This window comes from Salvia hispanica, chromosome 1 (genome assembly GCF_023119035.1).
Source record: "Salvia hispanica cultivar TCC Black 2014 chromosome 1, UniMelb_Shisp_WGS_1.0, whole genome shotgun sequence".
Classification (NCBI taxonomy): domain Eukaryota; kingdom Viridiplantae; phylum Streptophyta; class Magnoliopsida; order Lamiales; family Lamiaceae; genus Salvia; species Salvia hispanica.
Window position 1 is genome coordinate 7,742,986 of NC_062965.1, and position 10,957 is coordinate 7,753,942.

At 32.6% G+C, this 10,957-nt stretch overlaps 1 long non-coding RNA gene across 3 annotated transcripts; it reads left to right on the forward strand.

The window, feature by feature from the left end:
• Nucleotides 1-1,086: 1,086 nt before the first annotated feature.
• Nucleotides 1,087-9,412, forward strand: LOC125201929. 3 transcript variants are annotated; one of them, XR_007173003.1, is made up of 5 exons: nucleotides 1,087-1,447; nucleotides 2,576-2,674; nucleotides 8,110-8,156; nucleotides 8,817-8,909; nucleotides 9,207-9,412. It is a non-coding gene; the product is annotated as an uncharacterized LOC125201929 (long non-coding RNA). The 3 variants fall into 3 exon arrangements; XR_007173000.1 differs by having other exon boundaries at nucleotides 1,117-1,447; nucleotides 8,817-9,389; XR_007173001.1 differs by having other exon boundaries at nucleotides 1,126-1,447; nucleotides 8,110-8,136; nucleotides 8,817-9,389.
• The last annotated feature ends 1,545 nt before the right edge of the window (nucleotides 9,413-10,957 follow it).

Here is a 10,957-nt window from a genome sequence, read left to right on the forward strand (position 1 = left end):
TTATATAATTCTAGAAAGAACAACAAAATTATCTAAAATTTAAAATCATTTTGAAGAGGAAAATTTCGATACAACAGAGCAAAAACATCACTTTCCACCATAACCTCATTTATTTTCTAATTTCCAACCTTGCCCTTGAGGAATTCCAGTGCAAATTCATCATCCACAGCCGTCGTTCTATTTTGTGAAACCCATCTCTCACACCACAATAACCACAACCGTATGAAAATTTAAAGTTTATAAGTTGTAATTTTAAAGCATACACTTTATTAGTTTAGTTCTAGTGATTTATAGATTCAAACTTTGAATTTTCAGGCACCACCCAAATCAATTGTCTGTTTGTGTATTTTTTTTATTCATAGCTTATTCCTCTTCCCCCTCATAAAAAACTCTCCCTCTCCAGTCTCCACCCACCGCCGCCCTCATCTCCCCTTTCTTTCTCCATTACCTCCACTGCACCTTCCTCTACCCACTCCTCCGCTGCCGCCGCAAACCATCACCCTAACTGCAGGCGAGCTGGGTCTCCGAGTACGCCAACCTGAGCAGTGATATGCCTCGGCCTGAATAGAGGCGAACTCGAAGAGTTTGAAGAACTTCGCTTCCGATGAAGATGAAAGAGGAGATTCAGAAATTTAATTTTGATGAGAATGAGTAAATGGCGAGGGTATTTCAGTAATTGCACCCAAAATATCTTTTTAAATGTACTCCCCAGTTATGTATCAGACCAATTTTGAGAGTTAAGGTAACTGACACTATCCGCCTTTATTAGGCGGGCCTGACCCCATAACTTGGGCCTAGCACAATATGTAAATGACAAATCAAACATTAGTTAACCCCATTTAACACCCTCTAACTGATGCTATATGACCATCCAAACACACCCTTATAGTGCTTTTCATTACGATCCAACCTCCATTCAATTTTTCTTTTTTCTTATCAATGAATGTATTTCTTTATTCGTAAACTTAGATGTCGCGTATTTTTTGAAAAAGTGATTCAATTTATGAAATTTGATATGAGATCGATGAGATTGTACACTAATTTGATCCCAGAAATAAAATAAAAATTACACTAGAAAAATGAAAATGGACAAAAGTGATACGAAGCTCGTGAGCATACCATGCTCTAATTCCATAAAATTTCAATTTCAACTTCAACATACTCTAATAATTTTTTTAATTTTGCTAATATAGCTTATTTTTGAAAATGAAATAATTTAATGAATATCCGTGTGAATTAAATCTCTTCCGGTTGCCTTTTCCAAATCAATCAAGCAAATAAAGAGAGCAATTCTCGATGAAGAAAGTAAAATCAATTTTGGGCAAAATTTTCACCATTTCCGAACCCTAATCTCAAACCCCTGCGATTAATGCGTTATGTTCAATCCATTTCAAAGACGTTTTTCGGCGAAGTTCGATCTGCAATGGCGCATAATATTGCACGCAAGGTACATTAGCTTTTTTCCAAGCATTTTAATCGATTCTATACTAGCACTTAACTATGCATTGATATTAGCCTTCTCGTTGTTCGTGTTTTCGTAATCTGGTTTTTATCTATCTTGTTACTATGAACATTTTGGCTGTGATGTCCCCTAAAAGCGCCATCTTTGTATTTCTTCAGCAAAACAGAGTGAAATTCGAGCTAGAAATTGACGAGTGTATCAGAATTAGCTCTGTTTTAGTCGATGATATGCCATGATGTTTTGTTATTTGTAGCAAAGGGTTGTTCCTACTGCACTCTGGCAATATTTGAGACTCAATTTGTTAGTAAAACATTGAAGTGAGAGTTTTGTTTCCTTGTTTAGCAGCAGGATTTAAAACCTTACCTACGTGCAAGCTTGTACCTAATAATGGCAGCAGCGATGAGAGTAGTTTGCTACTATAAAACTGATGTTGAGTCAATTAAAGTGATGAATGATATGCTAATACACTGCATTAAAGGTTGGCACGTAATTACGTTTGTAAACCGTCTCGGTATAGAAACCCCCTATGTTAGTTTAATAATTGATCCTTCTCAATTACATTTATTGTGTCGGCTTCCTTGTACTCTGCATAAAGGCCTTTTAGCTGTTAATCGTTCAACCTGAAATATGGTTTTGTTGACTTTCTTCTTTTTTCTTGATTTGAATCTTAATAATACTGTAATACCCACTCTTCCTGGAATCTTACCTGAAAGAGTGACAATTTCTCGAGTACTTTCAATTCTACATACGTTTGTTTTGCCCCATCAGTGTTGGTTTTGTAGGAAGCTGTGAGTTTTTTTTTTTTTTAATTGTAAAAAGTTCTCTCTTCTTCTCCAGACTTGCCTCGTGGATTGCCCTTTTTTTTGTTTAAAGTACATCATAATATACATCACAACTTTCAGCCTAGATTCAATTCAGTTGATGGGTAGTAATTGCGGCACTGAAGGTTTTACTTGCTAAACACCTAATAGCGGAGCCCCAATTGGCTGAGTTTGACATTTATATTTCTTAGACATGTATTTGACGTGCTAGGAATTAGAAACGTTAATGGTATAAAGGTGTTGTTGATATCATTAATTTTCATGTGATATTGATCCTATATCTTATTTTCAGAAGTGGAGCGCATGCAGTATTCGCTTTAACAAGAGAAGCCACTGTTTGTGTATCATGAGACGCTAGCAAACTGCAGTTACAACCTATAAGTTGCTTTAGGTATGACCATACTCTCATAAGTGCGAAAAGTGAATATGTTATAAATTATACATTAGTAACTTTATGATTTTTTATTAATGTTATTATGAGTTCGGACTTTAATGTGTTCACTTATCTATAGTATTATTGTTGAATTTGTTGGAAAATTGCTTCATCTAGAAGCTTAGAGGAGTATGCTTTTTACAGCATCGCTAAATTTTTCCAGTCTATCAAGTCTGACATGTTGATGGGAATTTTTTTACATGGACATAGTTTTAGGAAAATAAAGGAACACATTTTTTCAACAATGATTGTTGGAAAAGAAATCACTGCTTGTGAGAAAAGCTGCAATTTGACAGGAGTTTCAATTATTTAAACTCAAGACGTCAATTTACGATTTTGATGTTTTTCAACATCCCCCAATTTTGAGCATAGGTTTACGGGTTTTGGGTTTTCAACGTAGATAATGAATGTCTTCCACAAGCCTCTTTTATTGATGTCTGGACATTCAACCATAGATTGATGTTCTAATTGAAAGACTGATAAAGATCATGCTGAAATATCAATTATCTCCAAAAAATCATTGTTTTTGCCAATTGCCATAATTTGTGTTCCAACGAAAGGTTCTTTTCATTTGTTGGAAACTATGTCCTTTAAAGAAAATCTGACATGTCGAACATGAACAGTTAGAAATCTTAATAAACTAACAAATCGAAAAGTGGTGTTGTCTTAATATTAATGTCTAATTTGCAATTTTGTCCAAATGTTGTACTAATCTTTAAAGCAATTCGCTCTACTGTTTTATACTTACGATATAGCCCTCTTTCTCCTTTAAAGTGCGCACAAGCAAGCAATAAAATTGCTATTAATTCAAGTAATGTACATGTACTTTGTGATAAACAATTGTGATAGGATTTGAACTGGGACCTTTTGTTTGACTTAACTTTGTTACTATTTTGAATGTCCATGATAAAAACCTGTAAGCTATTGAAAGATTATCATTTATTACTTGAATATCATGAACAGCAGTTAATGTTCTTTTCTTTTATTTATGTTTGGTATTCTGATGTTGCTTGAAGTTGTAAATTTAAAGCACACTATATTTAAGTTCGTAACATCGATTCTAAAAATCTAAGCTAGATTTTCAATTTGAGTCAAGCTTTTGTGATTATGATATATAACAAGGTAAGTGTTCCTTACTAGACATATAACTGGCCAAATTTGATATTTTCTACTTCATTTCTCTGTATTATCTACACTTAGAAATCATTTTTGTCTTTCTGCGAGTTACAATTGCTTAATGGCTCGTTTTCTAAGTTTTATCAGATAAAACTTGATATATTTGACTAAGATAGATGTCTTTCTCCAAAAAGGTATATATTCTGTTATTTCAAGTATTCCTAATTTGTAATTTTGTATAGATGTATAGCCTACTGTTTTGTTCAGTATACTGTGTACTAGTCCATGGATTTTCAATCTTTGGTTTTGTATACTATAGTGTACTATTCCCAATTTCCTAAAGTGTACTAATTTGCAAGAATAATTCAGGGTTTATAATAATCTGATGAAGGGTATTTTAAATAATACATTGCTACCTTATGTAGTCGAGCTTAGGTTGGTTAGAGGTGTCAAACCAGTCCTTTTTCAAGAGCTTTATTTTCTAAATAAATTAGATATTAGATATTAGGTTATCATTGGTATATCACCCTCTGGTATGCTTAGCAGGCATGCCACTATAGCTGGTAGTAAAAAATATGGTTGCTCCAATATTGTCTCTTATGCTAACAAATCTGTAAAAAAAACAAGCAAACAGGGAAAATAATGAAAGTGGAGAGTAAAAAATAACTTTGATTTTCAAAGTTCTAAGATAAAATATAAAAAATATGTTATAGTTTCGATTTGTTTCAACCAAAACAAAGTTACATATTAGAAATTAAAACTGGCCAAACTCAGTTTAGTTTTTAAATTTCTACTGAATAAAAAATTGCACCGCTCTATTGACCAAACTGAACCAAAATCCTAGACCCTAAACCGAACCGACCGACCGAAAGCTTTATTAGATCCACTTCTGGTCTAGTGTGAACTAATAAGTACTCCGTCCGTTCCAAGGAAGATGACCCCTTCCTTAGGCAGCACGGGATTTTATGTAGTTTAATTTTGTGTTAGATGGAGAAAATAAAGTAAGAGAGAATAAATAAAGTAGAGATAAAGGGGTTTTCATTTTTTAATAATGGGTCATCTTTAGTGGGACGAACTAAAAAGGAAAGTGGGTCATCTTCGATGTGACGGAGGGAGTAATTTTTTAAGAACCAGAATTTCCAACGGTGAAATTTAAAATTTAAAAAGATTCGCTAATAGGTGAAATAAATACAATTGATGCTAACTAATTCGTACAGCGCCTTGTTTCAACATTGGAATTTTGCAATAGTGACAGCAAATTTGAGCATTTATTTCATGTCCATACAGATACGCATTCGAAAGGCCTCCCAATTTTATTCTATAAATACGGTGTTCCCTAGAAGACCTATTGCATCGCCTTCCTCTTCATACCCAAAACCTCCTTTTCCTTGTAGTCTTTGTTCTCTCTTCTGTTTGCCATTAATCATATCTCTGAGTTTCTTTCTTTATTAAGATTTCTTAAACACACACAACATGTCTCTACATAATCGTCATTCTGTAAAATTCGAAAATGAGAGGCCTACTGGCTTGCGTGGAATGCCAATCGCATGCCGGGTGTGTGATATGGTGTTCTTCGACAATGTTAGCCTTGTGCTACACTTTGAGTGCCATGTGAATGAAGGATTTAGGCTACGTGCCAGAGACCTAGCCTCTTTACGAAGTGAGCAGCGCTTATCTTCGAGCGGCCCACCATGTTCTTATTCTGCTTTGGCTAGAAGGTTTCAAAGGATGAATGACTTCTTAAGATCTCATCCTTTACCTGTTCCTTCAGAAATAGCACCAAACCATACACCAAGAGACCCCAATCCTCTGTATATCCCTGTGTTGAATACATCACAACCAATCAAGTATTCCGAAGTGGATCATAGGAACTTTGCTTACAGCGCAGCAGCAGCAGCAGCGGCACCGCCTTTGAGAGAGCGGAATGGAGGGCAAATGCGCTTTCCGGTTCATAAGAATCAAGAGATAATTGTCATAAGTGATGATGAGGAGGAGGATGAGAACAAGAGCTCAATTGAGATAGACTTGACGTTGAAACTTTAGAAAACTCATCCATATATGCTTATCTGGTGTTGCTATGTCCCCATTGTTTTTCCATTAGTAGATCTGTTGTTGCTGTTTCAATTATTGTGTTATGCATTTAATGAATGAAATTTCGTCTTTCCTTTTATTTGATTCGCATTGAAACTTCATTAGGAAAAGGCAAGATATCTTATACTTCCTCCGTCCACCAAAAATAGTCCCATGGGCGGACGGCACAGTTTTTAATGATAATTTGGTAAAGTAAGAGTGAGAGAAAAAAAGTGGGTAAAGTAGGAGAGAGAAAGGGAAAGTGGGTAAAGTATGAGAGAGAAAGAGAAAATGTGTATAGATGGCAGGTATAAGTTGTAAATGAGAAGGAATATAAGGGACTATTTTTGGATGGGACTATTTTTTGTGAACAAAGGGAGTAATTAGAAAAACACGGTAAAATCTATGTTATAATAATATTTACATGAGAGATTTTTTAGGATATTGCTTTCCTTTCTCTTCTATGTCAGTAGAAAAAGTAGTGTTGGAACATTTCTTTTGGGCACGGAGATGAGGGAATAGATGGTTAGTGAGTTAAGTGAAGTGGGAATAAAGTAGGAGAGACTAGAGAGAAAGAGAGAGTTTAGTAGGAGAAAGAATAAAGTTGTTAGTCAAAAGAGGAAACGAATCAACTACCTTGGGGCAGCTCGAAAAGGAATACGACTCAACTACCTTGGGAGGGGGGGGGGGGGGGTATTTGCTACCAAAAATGAAGCTTAAAAAAGTTTTAGTACACCTTAAAGATGAAATAATCAAGCCTAACAATTAATTATTTACAAAAAATGAACACTGAATTCTAGAAATAATTATAAGGCTTGTGGATATAATGAACTTAATTAATAATTGTAAAACTAATTTAAAACATAAGAAATCAAGATGAAGAAAGACATAAAAAATTAATAGTGAGACATGAGTGGGAAACCGAAAAATGGAATAGAGGGGATCCCAAGTGATTACGAACTCATATGTAACATGCTAATTGACGAATGAGTAAGGGTAGATTCATCGAGAAACTGTGCAACTTCCCCTCCCATGAGCTAAATTACCTTTTTGTTATTTATCTATAATTATAGTTTTTTGGAGATGGATGTTAAAGAAAATTCAACTTAAACAGTTACCGTTGGAGAGAAATTCTGAATGTAAAAATGAATTCACAAAAATCATGAATGATACAATTGAACCAAATTGATTATAAGCTTCTAGAATACAATACAATGTAGTATGTACAAGAACCCTTTAAGATTAAATTGATAACAACATTACGAATTAGAAGTACCCTATTCTAATTGAGAACCTCTATGCACATGAAACCACAAATAATTAAGGATTACCAATTCTAATTGGTTTTGGACTATATTAAATCAAGTAAATAGTGATCATCTATGTGACTAACACGAAATATGAATTGATTTTATGTTCTCGCCTTATTCAAATACATCCAGCTTGTAAAATCTGCCTTCAGCATTTATTTGTGGCTGTATTTATCCATCTGGTCTTCTGCCAAATTTACTGCTTCAACTCTTCCAAACCCCTGTATTCTCACTCAAATCCTCTGCCTGCTTGCTCAATGTCTTCAGTTGTTCCTTTTTTTTGACCTAGATACAATGATGAGAAGTCCACTTAAGAATGAACTGATATTGTAATTCTTCGAAATCAATGATCGTATAATGTCGATCTATATCTAGGTAGATATCCACAAACAACACACACTTAGACATGTTCCAATTAATTTGCATTAGTACTCTATAAGTAGCCACACAACTGATTATCTAGTGCTATTTTCCAAGATTCATTGAAATGAAAGATAAAACCAATTTACTTCTGTCTACCATCGATCCATCATCTCCTTTATTCTTCGTGTATTGTCTTTCCACTAAGTCAAGTAGTCAACTCAATTTCATCTTTTACATAGCTGAATGTGTTCATATAATGCATAACAACTTGTTTCCTGAAGATGTGTGGCTCTCTTTTGCAAGAATAACTAGAATAAATAAGGAGTTTGAGGGACTGAATGGAATAATCTAATATCATCATCAAATAATCATGCAGAGATTTAAGATATACATCACAAGTGACGCTGTAATGTCTTCGGTACTTATCCATTTTATTTGATTATCCTGTTTACTATGGGACAGGAACCAAACTCCAATTTATTCAGTTGTTAGGTTCCTTCATTTTCATGATACATGTGTTTTTTGATTATGTAGGGTGGAAAGAGCTGCAAAGAAAGTGAGGTAAGCAGCCTTACTATAAGGTAAATGTATTTCGAATTTTAACTAATTACCGTAGATTTTGGACCTAGTAATGCCAAATGTTCTCATGTAGTCTTTAGCATGAGCTGATTGAATAAGATCAACTGGTAAATCAATGAATTTTAATGGCTCTTTTCCTATTTTAGAGCTCTTAAATTTTGAACTCCTAAAACGTAGGTGCTTAGAGAATTTTGCTCTTTCATATCATATGTATACCTTGATTGTAGCTAAGTTCATCTTGCATAATTTGCATCTCATTTACTTAGTTTAGGCATCTTTGGTTCTTTTGGAAACATGTGGAGGTAAAACATTGTTCTTAGAGGTCTTTTAGAATAAGATAGTATGTTCTAAGAGCCAATTTTTGTTAAAAATCATGCAGGGGTGGGTACTAGGAGGATGTTTGATTAGTTAAGTTAGTACAGTGAAAATCAGGGCCGGGGTATTTCAGCATTTTGGCAATTAGTATTTCCCTAATATCTAATTAATCAAATCTATGAAATAAAAATTATATACACACTTTTTGTTTCATCATTCACATAACCAAGGTTTGTAAGATATAAACATTCCTAACATAAATGATCATCAAAATGTAATAGTATGATGTAACGGATCTGGTGTTGCTGATTTAGAAACTAATATTGTGCTAATGTCTACAATTGCAGGCTAATTGTATTTAGAAACTAGTACTACTATTTATATCATGGTCCATATTTTGGTGTGGCCTAATTGTCCGATTTCTCATTTAACGCAAAACGGTAAGTATTGTTCTCATTTAGCTAGCGTTTTGATTGAAGTTTATTAATCATCAATCAAGTTTCTCATTACTGAAATATGGTTTATTAATTACACAATTAGGTTTTAATTAGAGTTGATGCATAGTATAGGAGTGTGCCTCATTTAATTACAAGAAATGGGATGAGTGGTAATGATCTACAGGTACTAAATTACTCATAGTAATGTTGGGGTTGTTTTAATGTTTACTATGCATAACTGGCAGATGTAGAAGGCATATTTTTGTTATTTATATGCCTGCCTAATGCAATAATGAACAGGGTGGAGCCTTTCAAATTTTACTATTATGGTGTGCTAAAATTGGGAAAATTTTAATTTCTAAAACATATGGAATTTCAAACTCTGTTTATACTTTGGTTTTGGAATTTCACTTTTTTCATATGAGATATGCTTTGCTATTGTTGCCATTGTTATTATTTGAACATGTAGGATATTTTTATTCATTTCACAATGTTGTAGCTTATTCTTCAATCGCCTTTAGATATTTTTTAAATTACTCGGAATATTATGACTTATTGATTATTTTAATTGGGAAGAGTGCCAGTATATTTTTCTGGTAGAAAGAACAAAAAGGGGCAGCAGAAATTGTTTTTGGCCATTGGTCATAAAGTATAATGGAGAATTCCATCACGAAAATAATCACAACCACTAACCAGAAAAAGGAAATGATTACAAAAAACAAACTTTATTTGTCTTCTTGTAATAACAAGCATAAGAAAACCTCCACAGTAAATGAAATATGCCTAATTTTAATTGACAGTCAAAAATGACAGGCTGTAAAATTTTAAATGAATACTCGCCTTTAATGTAGATGTATCCGTAATCTGTAGATGCTTTTTTTAACCATTGAATTAATGACTTATTTCCTATGCTAAAAATGGGTTCAAATTCATATTCAATAGCAAATCATATTAAATGTTTCATATTTTCATTTAGTCATAGAATAAAGATAAGACTAATTTAAATAGGATAAGACCCAATTATTTTAAATTGATAGAATCATTAATTACATATTTCTATGACTAATTTGACACTATTTACAATTATAGGAGGAAAATTATATTCTTACAATTTTTCCTTATTCATTTATATTATTTTAAAAATTGATTTTATTTATCAAATTATCCATGTATTAAAAGATTCAAAATAAAATTTTAGATAGAATAATCGTTCATGGTATTTTAATGTAGTAATTTTTTATTCATTATATTTAAACTATCACATTGATATAAAGATAATTAAATTATTCTTTTTTACAAAGAAAAAATTGGACAAAATACTCTTTTATTTAGAAATTCTCTTGTATTATACGATATATATATATATATATTCCATTCGTTCCACTCAAGATGTCAACATTGTTGAGTGCCATGGGATTTTAGGAGTAGGTAAAGAGAAAAATGTAATTGAATATTTTAACAAGGAGAAACAAGAGGGAGTATTTTTAAACCACTGATATTTTATTGTTACTTTCTACAATAACTTTTAATTTCGCAAGTATTATTATGGAGAAGTACATATTGGTGGATTTTATAAAAGGGAAAAAAATTGTGTACAAAATAAAAAAAACATTGAATTTAAATTTGAAAACGAGTATTTTTGAAAGTACATGCGATATCCAAATTTAAAAATATGTAATGTACAAATATTAGAGTTTACTTAATTTGTTGTTAGGTATCGAACATGTATGAAAGTAATTGTGTGAGCAAATTTATATTTTATCAGCTCCTTATAGTCCCCTACATAAATTATGACTAGCTGAAGTTATGACTACGAGAGTGGGAAAAGTAAATAAGTGAATTGTATACAAAAACAAATACGAGTAACCCCATTTGTCTACGAAATCTTGCCCCATAACAAATTAAAGTACTAATTATTTTTTTCTTGCTTATTTCATTAATTATATTTATATTTTATTATAAAATTAATATATGAAGTATAAAAGTAAAATTCACATTTTACTAGTACTCGTAATATTTTTTTATAGTACTATTTCTTTTACACTTATAAA